The following is a 6,521-nucleotide window of genomic DNA, read 5'->3' as shown; positions in this document are numbered from 1 at the left end:
GAAGTATACTGTAGAATGTAAACCCGTACAATACATTCTATAAGGGAAGTATACTGTAGAATGTAAACCCGTACAATACATTCTATAAGGGAAGTATACTGTAGAATGTAAACCCGTACAATACATTCTATAAGGGAAGTATACTGTAGAATGTAAACCCGTACAATACATTCTATAAGGGAAGTATACTGTAGAATGTAAACCCGTACAATACATTCTATAAGGGAAGTATACTGTAGAATGTAAACCCGTACAATAGTTTTCAGAGTTTGAAATCTGTCTGCAACACCACGTGTACACGGCTGGCTAAGATTTAAAAATGGGGATATTGTGAATTTATAAATAAAAAAGCTACATTTGAGAATTGCATTATCGACAAGTTCATACAAAGTGCACGTTATTTTTTTGTTCATACCTGTACAAGCACACGATGTCAGAACGACTTAAAATAAAGCTTTACTTTGTTACGAATCAAATAACTTTCCTGCTTCAATGAACCATTCATTACAAACCGAGGAGCCAGAGGACTCAACCTGATGCTCACCAGACCCCATGACAAGGATACGTCCTAAACGGCACCCTATTCCCTACATAGTGCACTACTTTACCTCAGGGCCCTACAGTGGTAAGGTCAAAAGTAGTGCTATTATGGGGGGAATAGTGCGCCGCTTGGGATTCAAACAAGTTCTCAGATTAGCACTGCAGGCGTTACCTAGCGTACATGATGTCAGGTCATGTTGAGGTCATTGAGAATGAAAGAATAGCTACTCTGTGAGAATGTCCTTCGAGAACCTGTTGAATTTCTCAAAACAAGTACCATAATACAAAACCGCTGAACTAGAAGCACATTTTCTTTAAATACCTCAGGAACACTTTCCAGTACCTGGAAAAATACAGGTGAATAACAGAGTTAACAAATTGGACATCAGGGTCACACTCGCCTGGTCCCAGATCAGTTTGTGTTGTCTTGCCAACAGCCATGGTCATTACCTAGCCTGGTCCCAGATCAGTTTGTGTTGTCTTGCCAACTGCCATGGTCATTACCTATCCTGGTCCCAGATCAGTTTGTGTTGTCTTGCCAACTGCCATGGTCATTACCTAGCCTGGTCCCAGATCAGTTTGCGTTGTCTTGCCAACTGCCATGGTCATTGACAAAGACAGCACAAACAGACCTGGGACCAGGCTAAGGTCACGCTGAACTAATGCTCAAAAGGGTTTATAATACTGCGACAGAAAGTCTACTTCTTCTGAGAAAATTACTGAGAAACTGTTAAACATCTGCTTTCTGAATGAAGAGAAACTAGCATAGCAGCTAATCAGCCATGAACCACTGACTGACCACGTCTGAAATTCACCCTGTGGGTAGGGTAACGTTAGTGCACTATATAGGGACTAGGGGTGCCATTTGGGACGCAGAGCACTGATCACGTCTCTTCCTGTCACATGACCTCTGTTTTTTTTTAATGACGCAGACAGTAGGTATATAAATTAAAGTTTACCGTAACCTGCTGGGTTCAGTTCAGTCGGTCATATTTTCCTCTCATTTCAATGACACACAGAGTCAAAACACACACACACACACACAAAAACACACACAGTGGTTGGTATCCATGGAAACAACTCAACTGTCTGTCAAATCAGACATACTCTGTCCTGAATGACAGTAAATATCTGTGTTAACGCGTTAATAAGTCTCGAGGCTAAAGTCTAATAAACTTGAACCATGAAGAATAATCAACATAACGTCCTTCTGAAGTTGAAACACATAAACAACACTACATCTGACAGTATTGATTCCTTGAAAAGTCTTGGATTGTTTCATTAATCAAGCACGCAGGATGGGAGAGCGTGAAGCAGGCTCTAATTGGACATCACGAGGGTTTCTACGTTGACCCCTGATGAACAGGGTTGCTACGTTGACCCCTGATGAACAGGGTTGCTACGTTGACCCCTGATGAACAGGGTTGCTACGTTGACCCCTGATGAACAGAACTGGTTGTGAATAAGTCGGCTATATAAATACTCATGAACACAGACAACTAGTAGACATGAACTTCTGGTGTTAAATACAGTTGAAGTCGGAGTCCTACATACACTTGGAGTCAATTTAACTCGTTTTTCAACAACTCCACAAATTTGTTGTTAACAAACTATAGTTTTGGCAAGTCGGTTAGGACATCTACTTTGTGCATGACACAAATAATTTTTCCAACAATTGTTTACAGACAGATAATTTCACTTGTAATTCACTGTATCACAATTCCAGTGGGTCAGAAGTTTACATACACTAAGTTGACTGTGCCTTTAAACAGCTTGGAAAAATGCAGAAAATAATGTCATGGCTTTAGAAGCTTCTGATAGGCTAATTGACATTATTTGAGTCAATTGGAGGTGTACCTGTGGATGTTTTTCAAGGCCTACCTTCAAACTCAGTACCTCTTTGCTTGACATCATGGGAAAATCAAAAGAAATCAGCCAAGACCTCCGAAAAAAATGTTAGACCTCCACAAGTCTGGTTCATCCTTGGTAGCAATTTCCAAACACCTGAAGGTACCACGTTCATCTGTACAAACAATAGTATGCAAGTATAAACACCCTGGGACCACGCAGCCGTCATACCGCTCAGGAAGGAGATGTGTTCTGTCTCCTAGAGATGAACGTACTTCGGTGTGAAAAGTGCAAATCAATCCCAGAACAACAAAGGACCTTGTGAAGATGCTGGAGGAAACAGGTACAAAAGTATCTATATCCACAGTAAAACGAGTCCTATATCGACATAACCTGAAAGGCCGTTCAGCAAGGAAGAAGCCACTGCTCCAAAACCACCATAAAAAAGCTAGACTACAGTTTGCAACTGCACATGGGGACAAAGATCGTACTTTTTGGAGAAATATCCTCTGGTCTGATGAAAAAAAAAAATGTTTGGCCATAATGACCATCGTTATGTTTGGAGGAAAAGGGGGACGCTTGCAAGTCGAAGAACACCATCCCAACCGTGAAGCATGGGGGTGGCAGCATCATGTTGTGGGGCTGCTTTGCTGCAGGAGGGGCTGGTGCACGTCACAGAATAGATGGCATCATGAGGGAGGACAATTATGTGGATATATTGAAGCAACATCAGTCAGGAAGTTAAAGCTTGGTCGCAAATGGGTCTTCCAAATGGACAATGACCTCAAGCATACTTCCAAAGCTGTGGCAAAGGGACAACAAAGTCAAGGTATTGGAGTGGCCATCACAAAGCCCTGACCTCAATCCAATAGAAAATGTGTGGGCAGAACTGAAAAAGCGTGTGTGAGCAAGGAGGCCTACAACCCTGACTCAGTTACACCAGCTCTGTCAGGAGGAATGGGACAAAATTCACCCAACATATTGTGGGAAGCTTGTGGAAGGCTACCCAAAACGTTTGACCCAAGTTAAACAATTTAATGGCAATGCTACCAAATACTAATAGAGTATGTAAACTTCTGACCCACTGGGAATGTGATGAAATAAATAATTCTCTCTACTATTATTCTGACATTTCACATTCTTAAAATAAAGTGGTGATCCTAACTGACCTAAGACAGGGAATTTTTACTAGGATTAAATGTCAGGAATTGTGAATAAACTGAGTTTAAATGTATTTGGCCAAGGTGTATGTAAACTTCCGACTTCAACTCTACTCAGCCTCTACCAGTCCTACTGCCAGTCTACTCAGCCTCTACCAGTCCTACTGCCAGTCTACTCAGCCTCTACCAGTCCTACTGCCAGTCTACTCAGCCTCTACCAGTCCTACTACCAGTCTACTCAGCCTTTACCAGTCCTACTACCAGTCTACTCAGCCTCTACCAGTCCTACTACCAGTCTACTCAGCCTCTACCAGTCCTACTACCAGTCTACTCAGCCTCTACCAGTCCTACTACCAGTCTACTCAGCCTCTACCAGTCCTACTACCAGTCTACTCAGCCTCTACCAGTCCTACTACCAGTCTACTCAGCCTCTACCAGTCCTACTACCAGTCTACTCAGCCTCTACCAGTCCTACTACCAGTCTACTCAGCCTCTACCAGTCCTACTACCAGTCTACTCAGCCTCTACCAGTCTACTCAGCCTCTACCAGTCCTACTACCAGTCTGCTTAGTCCTATTATCAGTCTACTCAGTCTCTACCAGTCTACTCAGCCTCTACCAGTCCTACTACCAGTCTACTCAGCCTCTACCAGTCTACTCAGCCTCTACCAGTCCTACTACCAGTCTACTCAGCCTCTACCAGTCCTACTACCAGTCTACTCAGCCTCTACCAGTCTACTCAGCCTCTACCAGTCCTACTACCAGTCTACTCAGTCTCTACCAGTCCTACTACCAGTCTACTCAGCCTCTACCAGTCTACTCAGCCTCTACCAGTCTACTCAGCCTCTACCAGTCCTACTACCAGTCTACTCAGTCTCTACCAGTCCTACTGCCAGTCTACTCAGCCTCTACCAGTCCTACTGCCAGTCTACTCAGCCCCTACCAGTCTACTCAGCCTCTACCAGTCTACTCAGCCTCTACCAGTCTACTCAGCCCCTACCAGTCTACTCAGCCTCTACCAGTCTACTCAGCCTCTGCCAGTCTACTCAGCCTCTACCAGTCCTACTATCAATGATATAGGATCACTTCAACTGTATACTTCAGAAAGTATTCACACCCCTTGACTTTTTCCACATTTTGTTACAAACTGAATTTAAAAAACATGTACATTGAGATTGTTGGTCAATAGCCTACACACACACACACAACACCCCATAATGTCAAAGTGAAATTGTTATTTTGACAAATGAATTACAAATGAAAAGCTGAAATGTCTTGAGTCATCCCCTTTGTTAAGCCAAAATAAGTTCAGGAGTAACAATTTGCATGGATGGACTCACTCTGTGTGCAATAAAAGAGGTTATTAACATGATTTTGAATGAATACCTAATCTCTGTACCCCACAGATAATTGTTAGGCCCCTCAGTCCAGCAGTGAATTTCAAACACAGATTCAACCACAAAGACCAGGGAGGTTTTCCAATGCCTCGCAAAGAAGGGCACCTATTGGCTTTAAAAAAAGCAGAAATTGAATATCTCTTTGAGCATGGTGCTATTATTAATTACACTTTGAATGGTGTTACAATACACCATCACAACAAAGATACAGGTGACCTTCCTAACTCAGTTGCCGGAGAGGAAGGAAACGGCTCAGGGATTTCACCATGAGGTCAATGATGACTTTAAAACAGTTATAGAGTTTAATGGCTGTGATAGGATAAAACTGAGAATGGATCAACAACATTGTATATACTCCACAATACCAGCCTAACCGGCAGAATGAAAAGAAGGAAGCCTGTACAGAATAAAAAATATTCCAAAATGTGCACCCTGTTTGCAACAAGGCACTAAAGTAATACTGCAAAAAATGTGACAAAGCAATTCACTTTTTGCCCTGAACACAAAGTGCTGTTTTTTTTTTTTATAGTTTTTTTTTTCTCAGTTTGACAGCGCTTTTGGTGTAGATCGTTGACAACAAAAAAAGGACAATTAAATCAATTTTAATCCCACTTTGTAAACACAACAAAATGTGGGAAAAGTCCAAGGGTGTGTATACTTTCAGAAAGCACGGTATGAAGCAATATTGACTATTTAAAGACTGGATTGTTTCAATTATTCAACAGGCAGAATGTGAGACGTGTCGGTGGAGATGATACATTTGAATCTAAAAATGACCGGAGTCATCTCTATTGTAGGCTAGACACTGATGTTAGAATCAGATCTCGGTAAACTGACCGATCTTCCGTAGGAAAATATTACACAAATTCAAAATGGGAGAAAGATGATACGGTGCTGAAACACGAATAAAGAATCCTCTCCATTATAGCTGGGAGTTTCAGCCAAACCCTGACATAGTTGGACCTTCTAAGTTCACCATAAGTACCCCTTTCAGACTGCTAATTCATAGATAGAGCTATGGATGCAAGGACTGGCCATCCATGATATCAAAAAAAATATATAGTTTTAACCATGTTTTGAGGCTAAAGTGTTTTCTTACAAACAATGAAGTAAAACAAGCTTCTATTTTGGGTTCTGATATATTATGGTATAACAGTTGAACTTTATTTAAGAATCGAAAGGGTAAAATATATCATACATTTTTTTTTTAAGTAAAAAAAAACAAAAACAAAACGATTACCAATCGCAGATTACCACTTTAACATGCAGAATGCAAGATGAGCTTAAAGCAGGCTCTAGACTAGAGTCTATTGTCGGGCTAGACAGTAATATTAAAACCAGATCTGACTGATATGACACACCGACTCCATGGGAGAGAGATAATAGTGTACTGACACATAAATAAATAAAACACCCATTTCTGGGCCTTTCCATTATACTGTAGCTGCGTGTCTCAGCCAAACCTAAACATAGTTGGACCCTCTGTGTTTCCCCCCATAAGTACCTCTTCAGACTGCAGTTACTGCTGTGGCAAGCAGATATCAATGCCACATGGAAAGATTATGGAAAAAGAATTG

General features: G+C 41.5%; 2 protein-coding genes across 2 annotated transcripts in view; one reads left to right on the top strand and one right to left on the bottom strand.

Moving 5' to 3' along the window:
* The window catches only part of ecm2 (extracellular matrix protein 2, female organ and adipocyte specific), a 45,921-nt gene extending 45,442 nt beyond the window's left edge, over positions 1–479 (top strand). The window contains exon 11 of the mRNA XM_064967420.1: positions 1–479. This exon is cut by the window's left edge and continues 2,250 nt beyond it. The gene's annotated coding sequence lies outside the window, so the exon portion shown is untranslated.
* cenpp (centromere protein P) overlaps positions 1–6,521 on the bottom strand; it is a 197,939-nt gene that overhangs the window by 54,331 nt on the left and 137,087 nt on the right. The gene's annotated exons all lie outside the window — the stretch shown is intronic.

This window comes from Oncorhynchus masou, chromosome 6 (genome assembly GCF_036934945.1).
Source record: "Oncorhynchus masou masou isolate Uvic2021 chromosome 6, UVic_Omas_1.1, whole genome shotgun sequence".
Lineage (NCBI taxonomy): Eukaryota > Metazoa > Chordata > Actinopteri > Salmoniformes > Salmonidae > Oncorhynchus > Oncorhynchus masou.
The sequence above is the reverse complement of the archived record's forward strand: the minus strand, read 5'-3'. Positions and strand labels throughout refer to the sequence as shown.